At 38.6% G+C, this 19,092-nt stretch overlaps 1 long non-coding RNA gene across 1 annotated transcript in view; it reads left to right on the forward strand.

Annotated features, from left to right (window-relative positions):
- The first annotated feature begins 6,012 nt into the window (after positions 1 to 6,012).
- LOC144294359 (uncharacterized) overlaps positions 6,013 to 19,092 on the forward strand; it is a 91,118-nt gene continuing 78,038 nt past the window's right edge. Inside the window, exons 1-2 of the long non-coding RNA XR_013361761.1 lie at positions 6,013 to 6,141; positions 10,258 to 10,498. This is a non-coding gene — a long non-coding RNA (uncharacterized LOC144294359). The remainder of the gene's footprint in view (positions 6,142 to 10,257; positions 10,499 to 19,092) is intronic.

Here is a 19,092-nt window from a genome sequence, read left to right on the forward strand (position 1 = left end):
GCCGGAACAAGGAAGTTATACTGGCAAAAAAGGCAGGTTGGTTTTTGCAAAGTTATTTTCCTTTAGGAAATAGTGGGGCTTCTCAGTCAGATGGCCTACCTAGTGCTGATCAGGTGATTTCTGATTGACATGATTCCATTTGTGGTGTGGGGGGTGCCTGAATAGCTCAGTCAGTTAAGCATCTGACTTGATTTTGGCCTAGGTCATGAACTCAGGGTTGTGAGATGGAGCCCCAGGTCAGACTCTGCGCTCAGCTCAGAGTCTACTTGAGATGCTCTCTCTCACTCTTCTCCCTCTGCCCCTCCCCCCCCACCTTTTCTCCTCCTTCCTACTTTCTCTTGAGATAAACAAAAAGAAAAATAAATCTTAAAAAAAAAAGATTACATTCGTGGGAAAGCTGAAACTGCAATATAGTTAAGGTCCAGTTTGGTGATGTGATGCTTAACACAAGGGAGTCCATTTAGGGCCTCTTGTTTTTAATGAGGGGGTGAATAAGAGTTGCTCAGTGTTATGCAATCGGTGGATGCAGGAAGTAGGTAGGTGCTGCTGTTCAAATCCAGGCTTTAGACTCCGTACCTGTGCTTTCTTTAGAAAAGCATTATCACTCAGTCTTCTAAATAAAACAGATCAAACTCTTTCTTCAACTTCTTTAAATGTCCTCCATATTATTTTCAGAGGTATTTGTTATGCATACTGTATCGACATAATAAAAAAAGAAGGCTCTGAGAAGCAGTCTCAGAGGTGTGATCTAGAGACCAAGGCAGGGGCAGAGGATCTGAAATACTAGCTTCTCGTCATAGTTGCAGCCTGAATTTCTGAGAATCATTATTCATAGGTTGTGTATGGAATTAGGTCTACCCATAGGGACTTTTAGCTCCAACCTCTGAACATACAAGTGGAGGCATTTACCATTTCAATAATAAAAGGAATAAAATTGTATCCTGACAAAATCTGCAGTCTAAAAAATGAGTTAAAACATTTCTAAGTAATATAAATTTATCAATTTTATTAAAAAAACAAAACAAAATAAACAAATAAAACACTAATGCTTATATATGCATAGATGGTTCAGGAATCAAGTTTATGAGGCCTGTAGACTCATAGAGGATTTAGTCTTGAGATACTACCTCAATTCTCCTATCTGGAAAATGGGATCATAATATTAGCTCATTTTATATAACAAAGATGAATGAATGGGATGCAATATTTTTCTACCACGAGAATTAAGTGTAAAGCATTTTGGAACAGACTATTTCTAAAAGTAGCCAAAAGGATTTAAAAAAAATGGTCAAAGTCAGCCATAGAAACAATTACCTAGGGCCCAGAATTTGGCATTTTTTCGACCAAGGATATTATAAAACAGAGGCTACCTCAGTCTGAGGGTTTTGCATCTGTTGTTATGACAAAGCCATTTTATGCTCAAAGGTTACATTATAAACACCAAGTTACATTATAAACAGGTGAGACTGAGGTTGGGCTAGCTTCAGGGTTTTCTTGTGAGTGTCTCCAACACTATGAGCAAGGCTTAGAAGTGCTGGCTTGCACCATCAGTGCCTGCAAACATCCTCTTTGATCTCACTTGATAATGTTTTTGTGTGAACTGAGATCCAAGCTCAAATAAAAGAGCATTAAATGTACAAGAGAGATAATGAGTCTCTAAGTTTGCCTTCTCCAAGTTAAGTCAACAAATACTGGGAATTTTACAAAAAGAAAGACTCAGGAAAAGTAGCATAGTTAGTGAAATGCAACAGAAGAGTCAAACAGATTTCAGTTTGTTCATTCTTTTATCTATTAATTCTATTTATGTTTTTCAGTATCACCTATTAAATATCTATCTTACTTATCACATGCTACAAACATCATATATGGTGCTTTATTTACTCTCCACAATTTATGAGGTGAAGAAGGTGAGTAGCATCACCTTAAACATAGGGAAATAGGCTCAAAGAGGGGAAGAAACTCAGCCAGGGTCACACAGCTGTTGTGAGATGGAGTCTGGATTTGTCTGTTGGGGGAGTGCTTCAGTTTCAAAGCCCACACCTATTCTCTGGGGCAAGGCTCAAATTTTCTAGTGTCAGAATTCTCTGAGGGAAGCTTCTTTTTTTGTTTTTTTTTTTCTGGAATTTATTTTTGTAATATATTTTTAATTTAAATTCAATTAATTAACATATAATGTATTATTGGTGTTAGAGGTGGAGGTCAAGGATTCATCAGTCTTATATTATGCCCAGTGCTCATTACATCATGTGCCTTCCTTAATGCCCATCACCCCACCCCTCTTCCCTCCAACAATGCTCAGCTTGTTACCTATGATTAAGAATCTCTTCTGGTTTGTCTCCCTCTCTGATTTCATCTTGTCTTATTTTTTCCTCTTGGGGAAGCTTCTTAGGGACAGATTCTAGGGTACCACCTCTAGATATTTTGATTAGGTTGGTCTAGAGAGAGGCTAGGGATCTCTCTGTGACTGGGATGATGTTCATCCATGAATTATTTTGATAAACACTGCCTATGTGATGTTGTCACTCAATAAATAGTAGTTCCTTTTGGAATGACTTTGAGATCATTCTCATGGTGAGGATGGTATTTTCACCTGAAAACTTAAATAATATAATTGAATTCAATCCCTGTTGGGAAGATGAAAGAAGATATTGTATGGCAAACAGTGTGTCTGACATGTGGAAATTGCTTTGGAAATCATGGTTTTCTTTCCCAGCAGAGCAGAAAGAACCAGAATATTTAACATTAATTGTTTTAAAGAGTGGCCAATTTATGAGGTGAATCAATTGCCTGATCTAAATCAGGGCTACTGGACAGAGAGGAGATACAGGAATGGAATTGGTCTAAGTGAGGAGTGGTGGGTATGGAAGTATAGTTAATCATAGCAGCAGAATTCATTGGAAAATAAAGTAATCTTTATCGCTAAGGTAGCCCAGAGGTCAACTTCACTACTGGCCATTGTGTTACTGTGGTCAGGTCATTTTTTTCTGAATATCACTTTCTTCAGCTACAGAGCTGAGATCATAAAGGCTTACTCATAATGTTGTGTGAGAATGAAATGAATTAAGGGTACACTAAAAAAGGGGCCCTGGGTGTCTCAGTTGGCTAAGTGTCTGGCTCTTGGTTTCTGCTCAGGTCATGATCTCAGGGTTGTGAGATCAAGCCCTACGTCGGGCTCCACGGTCAGTGGGAAATGTGCCTGAGATTCTTTCTCTCCCTCTCCACCCATGCTCTCTCTCTCTCTCTCTGTCAAATGAATAAATAAATCTTAAAAAAAAAGAGTATATGGAGAAGTCAACATGAAAGAAGAGTCATCTGGCACATAGTATATGTCAAAATAGAAGCTCTGGACACTATAGTTATATTATGATTAGGAGAGTGATTATTATTTCCATACCATTGAACCTGAAGAATAATACGTCCCATCATTTTTTATAGGAAACCCTGAGGCTGGAGGTGTATCAGAACTTTTGGATTTTAGGGATGCCTGGGTGGCTCAGTAGTTGAACGTCTGTCTTTGGTTCAGGTCGTGATCCTGGGGTCCTGGGATCAAGTCCCATATATTCTCCCTCTGCCTATGTCTCTACTTCTCTCTGTGTGCCTCTCATGAATAAATAAAATATTTTAAAAAAAGAACTTTTGGATTTTAGAAAAGTAATATGGTGCATATATTACCTATCATATAACACATTAGGGACTGGAAAGAACCTTGTAATGACACACACTCATCTTTCTGCAAAGAAATGGATGCATATTCTCACTAAGTGGTAAAAGTAGCCTCATGTCAGGTCAGGTTTTGCCATCAAATGCCCTACAAAAAGCTTTTAGTTTTTTATAGCTTTTTGGATCTCAGAATTGCAGATATGGCATTATGGACCTTTCTAACATTTCCATTAACATTACTCTCCCAGGATACTGCTTCCCAAATCCATAAAGTGGGCACAGCATTTGTAGCAAGTGTAATGTGATGTCTAAATTCAATATATCTTTATAAAAAGAGTTGGACAGATTACCAACCAATGGGACTAATTGGAGGGTTAGATTGCACTATTCCTTCTTTATCTTTTTTCCCCAAATTTTAAAAAGTGAAATAAAATATGAGAAAGTTTAGAAATCAGAGGGAAAAAGTTATTCCAGTCATGCAAACATTTTAAAATGCAACTACAATCATTTAATGTGCATTCACTTAGGTTTTATGTATTTTTTATCTAGATGTAAATATATTGAGCATAAAACACATATTGCTTTAAATGAATTTATCTTCCTACAATATTTTTACAGTGGTCACTTTAAAGTTTGTGCACTATCACATATTACCATACTCATATAATAGTTCCCTTATTGGTGGAAGTTTTCACTCTTACCAAAATGCTCTGATGAACCAACCACATTTGCTCTTAGCCAAATTTGTTATTTCCTAGAATTAGTCTTAGTATGGTGATGTAAAATTTTGATACAGAAGATGTAAATATCTGGCACCAAAACTAGGGAGAGTTAAGAGCCAAGTGTAATGCTGAAGGCCTTTAAATTTACAAAAGGGGGGCGGACAGGAGTCTGGGGGATTATGCCACTGTTAAGTGAGAGAAGAAGCTTATTCAAAGCTAGAGGTGTAAGGAAAAGTGAAATTAGAGAGTTAAGGAGTGAGCAAGGGCCACCCAACAGTGTTGGACAGCATTGCCAGCAGTGTGGCCTCTCTTGAGTCTGTGGATGGACTGCATGTCTTGGTTTGCAGGCACAGAAGCAGAATTGATACTCCTGGAATGTTCCTTTCCTTCAGTATGCCTTTTATTTCTGTTAAGTCATCGCTCAAAGTGGACCTTCTTTTTACCTGACTGTAGTCCAAGTGACCATCTGCTCTCACCTGGACTCCTGCAAAACCATCTTAACCCCTCTCTACCATTCAGCCTAGAGCTTCTCTAATCTATTCCCACACAGCAGCCAAAGGGGCTTCTGAAGTGCAAATTTACTCCTTCATCTCCTGCTTAAAACCCTTCAAGGTCTCCTTAGTGTTCCTAGGATAAAGACAAAAGTACCTGATGTGGATTCAGACTTTTTTTTTTTTTTTAAAGAAATGGAAGGTCTTTTTTTTTAAAAAAAATATTTATTCATAAGAGTCACACACATACACACACACAGAGAGAGAGAGAGAGAGAGAGGCAGAGAGAGAGGCAGAGAGAGAAGCAGGCTCCACGCAGGGAGCCGGATATGGGACTCGATCTTTGTAACTCCGGGATCACGCCCTAAGCTGAAGGCAGACACTCAACCGCTGAGCCACCCAGGTGCTCCCAGACTCTTTTGATTATAAGTAATAAGCAGCCTAATTCAAGCTGACTTCAATAAAAAAAAAAAAAAGGGATCCCTGGGTGGCGCAGCGGTTTGGCGCCTGCCTTTGGCCCAGGGCGCGATCCTGGAGACCCGGGATCGAATCCCACATCGGGCTCCCGGTGCATGGAGCCTGCTTCTCCCTCTGCCTGTGTCTCTGCCTCTCTCTCTCTCTCTCTCTCTCTGTGACTATCATAAATAAATAAAAAAATTAAAAAAAAAATTAAAAAAAAAAAAAAAAAGAAATGTTATTGGATAATTCTATCCAAAATCCAGGCTCAGGACTTTAAAAATTTAATAAAAGATCTGCTTTTTCTCTACACCAGCTTTACTTCCTCCACGTTGATTCTTTTCAAGTGATCTCTCTTTCTTGGCCACAACACAACTGCCAGCAACTCTACTTTATGTACTGTGAGGAGAAACCCTTATCTCAGCAGTCTTTTTTCTTTTTTGAAAGATTTTATTTATTTGAGAGAGAGAGAGCAGGTGCAGAGAGGAGAGGGAGAAGCAGACTCCCTGCTGAGCAGGGGACCCTGGGACACTTAACCGATTGAGCCACCCAGGTGCTCTATTAGGCCAGCACTCTTAACCAGAATCCTTGGATCTGTTCTGATTGGACTGGTGGGTCACGTGTTCTCTCCTGAACCAATTACTGAGGCCAGGGGAACAGGTTCTATTGATTGGCCCGCCAAAGGCTGGATGACATGCTTTACCTAGATTCTGCTTCACAGAAGCCACGTAGATAGAGAGTGGGGGAAGCGCAGATACCTGCGGGAAACCCGGAGCTTTTGCTTTAAGAAGGATGAAAATGAGCTGGGGCAGGTGAGATACAAGTGTCCACTATTACGTATATATAAGACTCTATATTGTCTGTTTTCTACCTATTTCTCCTGCTTTGTCTAGCACAACAGTCCCCCTTGCTTTCTGTAATCCAGACACATGAATTTTTTGTTTTTATCAGATAGCATAACAGACTACCCTCAAACTTAGTGTCTTAAAACCATACTATTTAGCATTTCTCACGAGCCATGGATCAGCTTGGTGGTTCTGCTGATCTGAGTTGGGCTTTGTTAATGCTCTCCTTGCTTATTCTGCTTCTGTGCTTGGGTCATCAGAGGGATAGCTGGTTGAATAGCCCTGGCTGGGGTACCTGGGTGGCTCATACTGCCTTTGCCTCAGGATGTGATCCTGGGGTCCTGGGATCCAGTCTCACATCAGGCTGCCAGTAGGGAGCCTGCTTCTCCCTCTGCCTACATCTCTTCTCCTCTCTCTGTGTCTCTCATAAATAAATAAATAAAATCTTAAAAAAAAAAAAGAATAGCCCTGGCTGGGATGATACAGGTTTGTTCCATGTGGTCTCTCCTCCTCTAGCAGGTTAGCTCAGGTTTGTTTTCATGATAGACTGACAGTCTGAGAGAGCAAGCAGCAGTGTCCAAGGTATCTTGAGGCCCACCCAACTTGGAACTGCCACTTTCACTACAAGCAACTGCAGAGCCAGCTCAGGATTGGTGTGTGGGTGTGGGTGTGGGTATGGGAGGGTACTATCAAAGGGTGTGGCTACAGGAAGGTGTGGACCCTGGAGCTCTTACAGTAATCAATCCACCAGTCTTTTTCTAATTCTTCAAATAAATATGCTTTGCTTCTTCCTATTGCACTGTTTTTTTGCACTTGCTTTTCCTTTGGCATAGAATAAATACCCTTTGCCCCACACTTTGATTTCCTCCGTTAATTCCTACTTATCCTCTGTCCTCTCTAACTAGGTCAAACCACTATGTTGTATGCACTAACATCACAATGGAGCTGTCTCTCAAAGCGGTTATCAAGGTTGGATTTTATATTTATCTGTGTGATTAGGCAATGACTATATGCCCACAGAAGCCTATAAACTCCTAGAGGAGAGGACTGGATTTTCTTTTTCTCTTTCTTTTAAATTTTCTTCTTTTTTTTTTTTTGGCATGTTTTCTTCTTGTCATTTTAGGCTTGGCACATATACTTGGCAAATATTAGGCTATCAAAAATATTTGTCAACCAAATGTGTAATTGAATGAATATTCTGAGAAAGATTGTGCCCTGTAGAGTGCTCTGAAAAGATGATTGCCTGTCCTGCCTCACCAGTCTGTATGGCTCTAGGCCATGTATGTGTTCTTTACCATACTGTGGTAGTGGAGGGGATTGGGTATGTAACTTCCTGAGTGGGAGAAGAGCTGAAAACTTATTCTTGTATTGAGCCAAATAGGAGATGAAATGACAAGTTCAGTTCAAGCCACATATTCCTTGTGGTTCCTGCACATGGAGTTCCTGCAGCACAGTTGGGATGGAAGTAATTTTGTTCACAAATTACAGAAACAATAATCACCTTTCCTCTATGGGCATCGTTGGTTGAGAATTAATGCATGTTCAGGCATATGTTAACTCATTCATTTATTTATTCAACAAATGTTTATTGAAGACCGACTATATTTGAGAACTTTTGAATATAATCATGAATGAACATAGATGCAATGGAGTAAAATGGGGAAAAAAAGTGTTTGCTGAGGAAAACTCAGCATATGAATACACTTGGAATACTGGTAAGGTCCCCCCCCCCCTTTTTTTAAAGAACAAAGAGAATCTGTTACTGAGATTTCTCAAATATGCTTTCTTTAGATATAAACGATTGAAAAGGAGGTGAATCACAGTGTCAAAATGAAAAAGTAAACCTTTTGCTGAAATATGAAGAAGAATATTGGAACGAGGAGAGGGAGAGAGAAATACGATTCAATGTAAATGATTCCGTCTGCTGCAGTAAAAAAATTTATATGTTTCTTCATTCTTCAAGTACTTCCATATTTCTAAAATGATGACCCTTTCCTTTTGAATAGGCTCAAGCCTTATGTGAAAGCCAGCCACAGAATTATAAGAACTTCCAAAATTTATTGAGGGACTGCAGGAAGATCACTTATTGGGTGAAGAGGAGAGGCAATAAACTTTAGATATTCAGTGGCTCTGTGGGACTGGTGCCAGCTGGGAGAAGGAAACCACTCACCATAGTTAACTCTAAGGAGGCCAAGCAAATTGCAGGGAGGGCTCCAATTCTTCACCCTTCCCTTTATCCATGCCTTTTGCCATATTATTTTGCAGTTCCATCCCGATATGGGCAGCATAACCTGCCCTGCTCCTTGCCACTGAGGTCAACCATGAAACTTGCTTTGGCCAAAGGGATATTAGCAGCCAATGCCAGCAGAAGAGGCTTGACTTGGGGCCTGGTACATTGGGGCATACCTTTTTTCTTGGACCTCTCCCAACACTATGGAAACAAGTCCAGGCTAGCTTCTTGGTCTCAGGGGAAGGATGAAGGACACATGCAGCAGTGGTGGGCTGGATTGGTTGATTCTAGATTAGATCAGTCAACAGCCAGCCAAACCCAGAAATCTAAATGATCCCATTCATAGGCAGCAGATCTGCACAGATGACTCCCGTTGACCCCAGGCGCAAATGCATCTGGAGCATGAGGTTATGGTTGCTATGCAACAACAGCTAACTCATACAGGATATACTTGACCTTCCAGACCTTCACTTGGCTGCTTGACTAAATCTGGAAAGGCAGTATAGGGTTTTGTAGAATATGAAAGAGTTTAAATCTAAGTACAAAGATCAGTGTTCTCACTGAATTCAAGGGTTAAATGGTACACTTGAAAAGGAGTGGGCTCCAGAAACCCTGAATTCAGGTTCTAATTTTGCAGTATACTATTGCTGGTTGCACTTTGGATAGATACCTTAACTTCTGTTATGTCAGCCTCCCCTTTCTAAAATGAGGATAGATAACACTTCAGGCATTTTATGATAATTAACTAGCATAACACAGGAAAGATGCATGTGCCTACAGCTACATATATATGTTAGGGGTCAAATTGTAGTCCCCAGAAAGATATAATGGAGTCCCAATGCTAGGTACCTTTGAGTGTGACCTTATTTGAAAATAGGGTTATTGTAAGTATAATCAGGTTAAGACTAGATGGGCCCTAATTCACTAACTGATATCTTTATAAGTAGAGTGGGATTTGGAGACATACACAAGGACATTGGAGTGAGGCACTGGTGGGCCAATGGATGTAAGGACTGCCACTGAGGATTATTGGCAGCCACCAGAAGCTAGGAAGAGGCAAGGAAAGATTCTTCCCTAGAGTCTTCAGAGGGAGTGTAGGCCTGCTTGATATTAGACTCTCCCAGCTCTCAGAACTCTGAATGAATAAATTTCTGTTGTGTTGAGCCACTGGGTTTGTTGTGCTTTGTCATGGCAGCCCTAGGGAACTCATGATATGAGTGTTAGGTGTTGTGCTAAATTATGCATTTTACAAAGAAAGAGTCACCTTGTTTATGAGTATCTGTGAGTCACCTTTGGGGACTTCAGAAATACCAAGGAATAGGATCTTTTTTTTTGGATTCTGAGTTCCTACAGGTGAACTAACTAAGCTTATGGAATCTGAGTATTAATATTAATGTGAACTCAATTGTGCACTCATAAGAATAAAGCTCAAGGGATTTCTCATTACTTAGTGGAGTAATAGTATGTAAAAATATTTAATAATCACTAGTATTTATCAAGTTCTTAGTACTGTTCTTAGTGTTTTTTAATATATTAACTCATTTAAACATTTCGATAACACTGTGAGGTACTGGATCACTCAGGGTTTAACTGGGACTGACCAGCAAAACCCTATCCTGAATATGTAAAACAGAGGGGGTTACTACACAGGTGATGGAATTGATAGATGTCAAAAAGGGACATTGAAACACCTTAGGTTCATAGCATCAGGAAGCTGCTATCACATCTGGGCTGGAAGAATGATGAGAGGAGGCAGTGTTGCAAGAGGCCAGTGGGGAATGGTCACTGGGTCACAGTCAAGGTTGTAATCCTAGCAGGCTTATCTTTTTTTTTTTTTTTTTTTTTTTTTTTAGATTTTATTTATTCATGAGAGATACAACAAGAGAAGCAAAGACATAGGCAGAGGGAGAAGCAGACTACCTGCAGGAAGCCTGATGAAGGACTCGATTCCAAGACCCTAGGATCATGACCTGAGCCAAAGGCAGACACTCAACCACTGAGCCACCCAGGCATCACCTTAGCAGGCTAATCCTGAGAGAGCTGGAGCTGTGGAGGAAGAGAAGACATTGCAGAAAGCCTGTCCTAGGAGGAAAGGTGGGGAAAGAGGTTTTCTAGCTTTTTCTTTCCTCTAACCCTCTACTCATTAATGCCACCTACTGGCTGAACCTACTGGGAGTCAGTTGATGTGGGAGCTACAGAGCAGAGCAGGGTATAAGAGTTCTGGGATCCATTAGGTATTTTTTGAGATAAAAAACGGGAGTAAAGTAACTCGCCTGAGGTCACACAGCTGGAGCTGAGATTTGAACCTAGGCCATCTGGCTCAAGTCTGTGCTCTTGTTCACTGTCCGCAGTGCTGTACTGGATTCAGAAGGAGAATAGAAGCAGGGATGCCAGTGTGGAGGTTGTCATGATTGTCCATAGCTAGACATTCAGGGCCTGGATCAGATTCCTATCAGTAGTAGTGAATAAAATAGATTTCTTTGAGAGATATGACAAACTAGAGAATTACTTGATTAGGAAAATGTGAAAGGACATAGCATTTTGTCATATAAACAGAGAAGAGAGAGACTATTTTTATTACTTATTTATTATTTGTTTTTTGAGAGAGACCATTTATTTGAACTGTAACTGTTCAATTTCAAATCAGAAAATGAGTGAGGCAGCAAGATGGGATTTAAAAAAAATTCCTACATTCATTATAACAAATTTCACCTCCAGAAAATGATTTGAGGTGTCTCTGGAAGTCTGCATTTTCCTTTTGTGAAACTTCCAAAGTTGTTTCTCTTTTATAGTTTCCTTTTATCATCTGCCTCAAGACACAAGCTGGTTATGTTTTTCTCAATAAATAACAGTGTTCTAAGATATTTTTTTTCTTTGCAACTTGGAACCATGAGCCTAAGATGACAGTAGTAAAATTAGAAGTGTTGTTTTATGCACAATTTACTTTCTAGTCTAGGAGGTACAGAATAAAATAAGGAATAGTTAACTAATCACGCTAGGAAACACTGTTGCATTTTTCTTTCTTTTTTTTAATGATTTGTTAGCTAAGTTTAATTAAGAAAATCAACAAATCTGCTAGAAACTGATAATTACTTGAATAATGGGTGATACAAATCCATTCTAAAAATATAAGCTGTGAAAAAAGGAAAAACCAGCTACAAGAAGCATAAATGTTCTTTCTAATGGACATGGCATATGGGAGAGAGATTGCATATACAGATTAAGTATTTCAATTTATTTCAACTTGACCAAAACAAATGCCAGTCTGCATGACTTAGATAACCCTGAATCCCCTTTTACTTCAGTTACTGCATTTTGCCATTGACTGGAATTATCCAGGTGATTGCATTAAGTGTCTCTGCTTTGCCCGTGCAGATAAACATAGGGTGTGACAGTTTCCATTTCATGCAGGTGAGTGAAAGCAAAACCATACAGGAAATGCCACTTGGACAGATCTGAGTTTTCCTTGAGCATTGGAGATTGTACCTTCTCTGTGTCAGTAATGGAATATGTAAAGGACGTGTGGGTCTTTGGTTTCAGTCCATGGGAAATATGTCGGGTACTGATGTCTGTGTGGTTTAAATCATACAACATTGTGAACCTCCCCATCAGCTTAATTTATTCAAGCAGAGCTTGGACAAATATTGGGCAGGACCATCATAAACAAAGGCCTGAAATTCAGGATCCAATTGAACTGATTAGCTGAGGTTCCTTTCAACGTTGTGATTATTTGAATATATAAAATCTCAAAACTTTGTCTTTACAAGCATGATTGAATCTTATGGGGTTAAAACCAGCCTTATTTTCTATGGGAGTGCTTGATAAAGTGATCCCGAAGGAAACAAACATATGCCTATTTGGTTCCACACTATTTCAGTTCCTGTTATGTATATTTGGATGAAGATTCTGGTTAAGGGACTGTTTTACTGACACAAACTGTGGACTTTACCTAAGAGTGCAGAATTTAGACTGCAAGTGCAAATGGATTTCACTGGGAACAGTGGTTCTGAAACTGGAATACCTATAGAGGTTCATAAACATAATTATGGGGGCTACTAAATTATATTCCACATTTTAAAAATGTGGAAGTAAGTTTTAAAAGTAAAAAGAAATTTGAAAATCAAAATATCCAATTGAAAATTCTGTATGTCTGTGATGAATAGATATTATGAAATCCAAGCTTAAATGCAGTCTTGTTGGTGGAGAAACATTTTTTTAATATGGGGTTTATGAGAGAGAAGTGAGGAAATGTGTCTTTAATGCTTATTAGGGTTGGAATTACTGATCTTGTTCAAGCCCTTTGTTTTTCTCAGATAAGATGATTGAGGTCAGAGCTAGAGTGGTTTCCTTTAAAGCCACAGAGATCTGTAGTGGCTTTACTTGTACTAGACATGAAATCTAGAGATTTCTAGGGAAAAAGGCCAGAACTCACATGTGAAGAACTTTCTGAGGGAGAAATAACAAATCTAGGAAGTTCTCTTATCCTTGGTTACATATGAATTTATCCAGGACAATGTACATGCATGAAAATATTTTATCATAAACATTTTCAAAATTATCTCTTCCACTACCATCAAAACTTATTTTCAATAGGGTTACAAAATATAGATGTATTTTGCCCTTAGGGAACCTGTGTATATACCCCTTTAGGTATGGTTACCTTTTATAGATAAAGCTTTGAGTGCATGCAGGTGTCAGAAGCTTCAATGATAGTATAGAGCTAATTAATTTGTTATCATGAATCTGTAAAGACTAAATAGAGTATATGGAAAATAACCTTTAAAGCTCCAAATTGAAGAAGTGGATAATTGAGGTAAAATATCTACATAAAGTGGTTTATAGGAACCATACGGATAAAGATAAACAGAACATTTAGATATACTTAAATATTTTCAGGTACTATGTTTTATCTAATAGAAGACATTATATTAGTCAGGTTCTATATAGGGAAAGATGAATCATACCAAGTATTTCTGATTGAGGCAATTTAATACAGGAACTGGTAATGCAGGTGTTGGAGGTTACAAGTACAAAAAGTGGATGGAGGGTTCCCATGATATGGACACTGTAGTAAACAGTTACCATGGTAGGGAATAAAAAGAAATGGGTCCACCGAATCTGGGGGCTTGGTGCTGTGTGGCTGGTGCTTGAACCTCTGGGGCCTACAGTGTGGCTGATGTGGGCATGGGTGGTCATCTCTTAGAAGACTATTCTATGGCTGGTTCTGGAACTGCCAAAAGAATCTTGAGTCTGAAGCTATAGCAGCCCTCCATTATTGGAGCAAAGCTGACAGGAGCTAGACACAGAAAATAAGTCCTTTCTTCCCCTTTCCCACCTTCTAGGCTCCTTATTGGGTCTCCCATCAGCAGAGCCTACTGGGGAGCCATGAGGCAGGGAAATGTGGGATCTGTGGTTTATCAGAGAGTAGGTTAGATTGGCTGCTGAGAGGAATAAAGAAATAATCTGCACAGATGCCACTCATCCTAAAATATCTCATTATTTTATCTATACTTAGGGAGGAAAAACTGATGGATCACCATATAAAGCTTTAACATCTTAGAATTTTTTATCCCTGTGTTATGGAATGACTTGTGTGTCTTGTGTCTCAAAACTCGTGTGTTGAAGCACTCAGGCTCAGTACCCCAGAATGTGACTACATTTGGAGATAGGGCCTTGAAAGAGGTGATTAAGTTAAATGAGGTCTTTAGAGTGGGTCTTACTCCAATCTAATCAGTGTCCTTGTAAGAGGAGATTAGGACACACAGAAGAAAGACACCAGGGATGGTATTTTGTTATCATTTTTAAATGGTGCTTAAACTCAACACATAAAAGGCCAACAATTCACATACTAGCTGAAGTTGCAACATTATGGACATCTATGAACATCTATGATGAGGGTTACACACATGCAGGCAAGTAGAACAGTAGCCTGGGGACACCTGGGTGGCTCAGTGGTTGAGTGTCATGATCCTGGGATTGTGTCCTGCATCAGGCTCCCTGCAGGGAGCCTGCTGCTCCCTCTGCCTGTGTCTCTGCGTTTCTCTCTGTGTCTCTCATGAATAGGTAAATGAAATCTTAGGAAAACAAACAAACAAACAAACAAACAAACAAACAAACAAACCCAGTAGCCTGGCCACTTGTCAGATGTAGCCCAGTTCCTAAGATCTAAAATGAGAAAAAAATGTACATCTTAGACTTAACACAATGCAGTCATTCCTTTATTCTTTTACCTTTCACGTGTCACAATTCCATATCAGGTCTATTCTGTCTAGAAACTGGTTTTTTTTAAGCACTTAATGTTCAAGGAGTTCTGAACCCATGTGTTTGGGTGAATTTAAGAGCTATATTCTTTATGTGGCCATTGACTCAGAAATCTAAGAGAAAAGGGATAATTCAGTATTGACTTGCAAGTTAAAAGCAACCTGTTAGGTGTAATTTTAACGCGCAAATCAAGAGTCCTCTTACCACAGAAGACTTATCTGCCAGCCAATGGAATCCTTATGGTGCCAAGTCAGTGGGGGTATGGCTAAGGGAAGGAAGACTGCAAAAACCCAAACCATGATTTGACCCAACTTCTATCTGGACAGAAAGGAGACTGGAGTGGGGGGAGTTGCTCAGAACCACACAGCAGAAATTTCTGTTATATTATTTATCTGAAAGTTCAAGCTTTAACATTTAAAATCACTATTGCAAATATAAGATTTTGCCATGTCCATGATATGTATATATGTATGAAAATATATGCTTTCTTTCATTAAATTGCCAATTTTTCATCTCCCTGTCCTTATTTATTTTCTCTAGGGCTCCCAGAAAAAACATGCCATATATATATATATGCAAGTTAACAGAATATTATGGAGCTATCACAGAGAACAATAATCCTTAGACAAGGGATTTCGACTTTTACCAGTTTGAGAACAATCAGTAATTTCCTTCTCTGCAGTCCCACTGGGGTGAAATGTTCCCCTTTACAAATGCTGTCCCCAAACTATAATTAAGCAATTATCTTCTAGTTTCCAGCACTGAATTTTTTCTTTGTCTTCGGGACTCTGTTTGAATGGTATTATTTTAAGATGCATTCAATTCTCTGTCCCAGTGCCCAAAACTCTATCACTCTTTGGCTTCTTCATACATCCTATCCATTAAGTATTGTGTCAGAAGCTTGTGGTTGCAAGTAAAAGAAAATGGGAGTCAAATAGGCTTCAACAGTAGAAGGGATTTATTGGCTCACACTCCCAAAAAGTTTAGAGATGAGGCAGCTCTTAAACATGGTTGCTTATTTTGTGATTCTCTACACCTTGCTTTCCTAAGTTATCTTTCTGATGCCTAATGGTCATGAGATGGCAACCGGGAGACTGTGGTTTTCCATAATTACTGAGCAGATTTTCTGAGTACTATACAGACTGGACTGCCCCAGAGCAAAGATAAATACCTACTTAGCAATAGCCAATATATGGAAACAACCTAAGTGACCATCAATGGATAGATGGATAAAGAAGATGTGGTATATATACACAGTGGAATACGATTTAGCCATGAAAAAGAAGGCCATCTTACAATTTGTAACAACATGGATGGACCTTGTGGACACTATGCTAAGTGAAGTAAACCAGACAGGCAAGGACAAATACCACATAGTATCACTTAGGAAATCTAAAAAAGAAAAACAAAAGTCAAACTCCCAAACAGAGAAGACAAGTAGTTGCCAGAGGTCGGGAAATAAGAAGCTAGGAGAAAGAGTTCAAACTTGTAGCTATAAGATAAATAAGGTCTGAGAATCTCATGTAAAATCTTGTGAAAGGAGGTTAGAGATGCTGTTTTACATAACTGAAATCTGTTAAGAGAGCAGAACTTAAATATTCTCACCAAGAAAAAAAAGAGAGAAGTAGGTGAGGTGATGGATGTGTTAATTAACTAGATGGGAGAAATCCTCCCACAACGTGTATGTGTATGTGTGTGTGTTTGTGTGTGTAAAGTCAAATCACCACAATGTATGTGTTAAATCTCTTACAATTTTATTTGTAAGTTATACCTCAGTAAATCTGAAATTTTTTTAAGAAGGGGAAAAAAGAAAAGGATTTGTTTGGTCTATCTGGTAAATGACTTTTGACAAAGGAGGTGCAATGTCTATGATTGGTTTGACCCATCAGATCCTGCCCTGGAGCTGGGTTTGGTGGAGGAGAATAGATAGATACTGGGGAGCTAAAAACAATACATGCCCTAGGCTCATGCTTATTTTACTTTCCTCTGTATGTTTTTTCTCATACTCTGCAATTTTTGTTTCTGATTTTTTTTCTTGCTGATCCCAAATACTGCCATTTAAGTTTGGTTATTGCTAAATGCCTTGTTTTAACTAAATGTAGGTTCCTTTTCTTCCATAATGTGAGCACACAAGGAATGAGAGAAACCAAAGCAAGTTTTCATTGCCTTCTCATTCATGTTCTTTTCCATGCTCCCTGGACACAGTGGCCAGCAGGAGGAGGTGTAATGGGCATGTCTCAGCAGCCTGCAGCCCCCGAAGGACCTGGTTTGGCCTCATTTCGTCAGGGAAGTTTCAGCAGTTGTGCCAACAGGCTGCAAGTGAAATAGATAAAATCTATTCTATCTATTCTCAGGGTGTCTGGGAGAGAGCCACAGGGTTTGCCAATCTCATAGGACATTCAACTAAAGTCACAATTGTTAACAATGGCCAAGAACCCAGGGTCTACTCTGGGAAAACAAACATAATACAACAATTCTATCAAATAGTATTACCAAGTGCCATTATATTCTTAAATTTTGAATTTAGCATTAGTCCCTACATAAAAACTATAGAAATATAATGATGTTGTAACCCTTTTCTTGTATCTTAATTCTGTCAGGCTTTGAGTAATTGAGGACCCGTCTGGGGACCACACTTTTATAAATATCACATAAGCCATTCAGTGGAGCCAAATAGTTATTTATAATATATTAGCACGCTTAATGTATGCATTGCTATATTTTGTTATAAACATTACTAGCTATGTAGTTCTTTTCAGAATCAAGACTCAGTGAGTCCAAAGATTAACCTCTTATTCATTTAGTGTTTTTTAAAAAAATCCAAATAGAATAGGTATGTAGTTTTGAAATTAAATAATACTGCAAATCTAATAATGATAAAGACCCTCAAATCTTGCCATTCTCACCTCTATCAACTTTCAGATTTTTTTTTTTGGGGGGGGAGGTGGATATTTACCTCCATATGTAATATAATTATACTGCTACCTTTTGATTCTACTAAGAGAGTTTTGTTTTCTTACCCACATATCCTAACCTTGACTGACACATTCATGTCCTCTGTTCCTATCACACTATTCCTTCCTCCTTGACTCTGCTAATGCAGTATAGTCATGTCATAATGCTGTATTAAATCAATACTGTGCCTCCGTTATTATATCTATGTAAATATTATTCCCAGCTGAGCCAACTTGTGTAATACGATTGCATTTTTTTTTTGGTTGTGTTTCAATAATTTCTCCATCTTTCCTGTTGCTTAGTTTAATCTTTCACTGTCATTAAGTCTGTTCTTCTTGCCCCGACCCCAGTCTCTGCCTGATGTATAAAGCTCTTCTCCACACAGCCCTGCACATCAGCAACCTCTTGACTCCATTTTCTCCAGAGAAGTCTGTGCTGAGTCCCAGAACCTCTTGCTCTATCTAGGACTTGTTCCTGAGGCTGGCACATAGCTGTCATCTGGGGACTTTCTTTTTTCAGTGCTGGGATTCCTGAGAGAGCAAAATATTAACATTATCTTGGAAGGTGCAAATTCATTCTATCAAAAACCTGTCTGTGCCACTCTGGTAGTCACTGGAAAGGCTCAAGAGCTAGAAAATGAATATCAAAGGCAGATTTTATCAGAGGGAATAAGGCATATACGGGATTCATCGTTGAAGCAAGCAAAAAAAAAAAGAATTATGTTTTCCATATCATTGTAACTTGATCATTGATATTTAGTGTTTCTGTTGGATTTATGCAAGTATTTTACTCTTTTATTTTTCCTTCCAATTTTTTCTTCTATTTCTTTAGTGCTATCTACCCATCTTTCGGACCACCAACTTTTGTGTCACTTCTGTAATCTATTTGACTTCTGGACTTATGACCTCAAGGTTATCATATAACTTTTGTTCTCCTTCAAACTTTTAAAACTTTGGTTAAGTTAGTAAATCTGAAAATAAATGAAAATGTTGATGAAACAAATGTTCATATTATGCATGCAATTAATATAATTATTTTATGTACTATATTGAGTTCCAAATCCTATGTGTTTAATTAAGCACACTATCAACATTCTAATCTTAATTTTAAAAGTTAAAAAGATACATGCTCAGAAACACATACATCCTTATAAAGTTATTCCCTTTTCACCTATTAATGTCAATATTTATCAAATAACAGATTTGATTTTTACAGTATCACTGGATGCTTACCTGTCCATTAACTGAAATGGTCGTAATGAATTCAGTTTACCTCTAGCCAAACCTACCTGAATATGTATAAAACATACCTGAGCACACAGATATATAGGTAGGGAAAGAGAGATAGCTTGATACATGGCATCTCACTTATGGAGCATTTACTGTGTGCATTGTTCTAACTGCTATATTTGCACTAACATTGTGAATTCTTATTACAGTTTAATGAAATTGGTATTGTTATGGCCTCCATTT

The sequence above is a fragment of the Canis aureus genome, chromosome 22, assembly GCF_053574225.1.
Source record: "Canis aureus isolate CA01 chromosome 22, VMU_Caureus_v.1.0, whole genome shotgun sequence".
In the NCBI taxonomy this organism is placed as follows: Eukaryota; Metazoa; Chordata; class Mammalia; order Carnivora; family Canidae; genus Canis; species Canis aureus.